Genomic DNA, 2,540 nt, shown 5'->3' on the forward strand with positions numbered 1-2,540 from the left:
CGTTTTTGGTGAAGCAACATCATCTTCAACAATGCGGAATGTAGGTGGTCGTCCTTCAAAAGATTTTGAAGACGTTTGTGATCGAACCAAGCGGCGAAAAACAGAAATGTTGCGTAAATCATTTACTCCGCAAGAACTGAAATTTGCTGCAGGAATGGATTTGCAAGCAGAAGGAAATGCGGAATCGTTACTAAAGAAAGGCACCTGCACCTGCACGACAAGCATTCCGATTGAGCATGCTTTGGCAATATATATCGACGCAAAACATTCGAAAAGAAAATAGAATATCATTCGCGCACCCGTTAAAATTTTTTATCCATTTTATGAAAAAATATCTTCTTCGAAAAATAAGTGCTTTCCATCACTTGAGCACTTTGAAATTACGAAGACTGTATGTAACATTCAATTACAAGCATTGCTGAACCACACTTGCTCTTGGTTGATTGTACTTGTTAAAGATAAATTTGAAAATCTAGTTCGTGAAGGTTTCAACGATTTCAGCCTTTTACTAAAATGGGGCTGTGATGGAAGTTCTGGTTTTAACGAATACAAGCAAAAATGTATGGATCCTAGCTGCTCCGACGCTCACATTTTTTAACATCGGTGGTACCATTAAGATTAATTACCGACCGGAAAGTAGTTTGGGATAACCCTCGATCGTCCTCTACGCGATACTGTCGCCCTGTTTCATTGAAATTTGTAAAAGAAACTGTCGAGTTAACAAAACAAGAATTTGAGCGCATGAATGACGAAATTTCTAATTTAGAACCATTCGAATTTGAAATTTCAGGCATGAAGGTGTTAATCACATTTGATCTTATGTTAACTATGATTGATGGAAAGACTGTTAACGCCATCACCAATACAAAATCTTCTCAGAGATGCTACCTTTGCTATGCTACGAGATCCAATTTTAACGACATTGAAGAAATGTTCAACAGAGCTATCATCTCGGATAATCTGGAGTACGGTATGTGTAGCTTACATTGCTGGATCAGAACATTTGAGTTTCTGTTACATATAGCATACCGGCTTAGCTTCCGAAAATGGATTAAATCTGCACATATGGAGGAGTACAACAATGCTAAAGCTCGAATTCAAAAAAGTTTTTTCCAGCAACTTGGATTACACGTCGATAAGCCTCGTGCTAAATTTGTAAATAGCAACGATGGTAAGATGGCATTTTATAAGACTGACTTTCTTTGATTTGCACGCTAGGATTCTTCAATATTAATTCCTTTTACCTGTTAATATTCTAATCGTATCGTTCTTATTATCTACAGGTAACACCGCGAGACGTTTCTTCAAAAATGCTGAGATTTCATCTCAAATCACTGGAATTGATCTTGATCTTATCATTCGATTGAGAACGATTTTGCAAGCCATTTCATCTGGAGAATCCGTTGACCCAGAAAAATTTCACCAATATGCAAAAGAGACAGCCAAACGCTATGCTTCTTTATATGGATGGTATTATTTCCTTTATTTAACGTCGGTCTCTGTTCCGCAATCTAGTGCCAATCACCGACGGACATCGATTGCCATCCATTGACGGCAATCGAATGTGCAGGAAGGCAGCTTCCACACCTGCGTAGGATATCGCACCCATTCAACACACATGGGCCGGGACCAACGGCTTTACTTCCCTTCCGAAGGAAGACGTAACCAGAGATTTTTATGCCTCAGAAAAATCCCACCGACCTCGGCTGGGATTGAACCCAGACCCATTGGCTTCTTTATATGGATGGTATAATATGCCTACAACGCTCCATAAGTTGTTTGTCCATGGGTATCAACTAATAAATAACGCATTGCTTCCCATTGGTCGTATGTCCGAAGAAGCCCAGGAAGCAATTAGAAAGAAATTAGGCAGCTAAGAGAGCATCACGCGTGGAAAGGTTCACGGAAGCAAACAATGAAAGATATATGTTGTGGATTGCTTGTTGCATCCGATCCCATTGTTTCAAGTTATCGCCATGGGCAAACGGTAGTGGCAGATGAATTGCCTAAAGAGGTGCAATATTTGTTGATAGTTGAAGATTGCGATGAATAAATGTTAGTTTGTTTAATAACTGTTTGTTTATAGAAATAAAAGTTAAATTTTAATAATTTTTTGGTGTCCCAAATTGATTACGTAATTGACTGTTTAAACGCTACTCAAACTGTTTATCAAAACTCTCAAATCACTTTTTTTTTCTGGAAACTTCTCCAAAAATAAATGGCTTAACAAATAAAGGCTAAATCATTCTTAGTCATCACTCTCCTCCTCTCCACCTTACTGTTTTTTTTTACCTAATATGTAACACTCACCTCCTTGTGGTCTTTTGTCCGTAGAAATTTTTTAAAATTTGTTAGGGCCGTGGTCATGACCCCCTCCCCCTCTGCCCCTCCGCGCAAAGAGTGGCCTATATACCAAAAAACTAGACAAAATTTCGCGTCAGATCCGGGATATGACATCGTTTTCTGATGTTTCCTGTAAAAGTACTGGCTCTCCTTAATACTTAGTATTTCTCCAAAATTGCATATAAATCAATATATTT

Source organism: Ochlerotatus camptorhynchus, unplaced genomic scaffold (assembly GCF_037179485.1).
Source record: "Ochlerotatus camptorhynchus isolate MF236.1 unplaced genomic scaffold, CSIRO-AGI_Acam_v1.1 ptg000151l, whole genome shotgun sequence".
In the NCBI taxonomy this organism is placed as follows: domain Eukaryota; kingdom Metazoa; phylum Arthropoda; class Insecta; order Diptera; family Culicidae; genus Ochlerotatus; species Ochlerotatus camptorhynchus.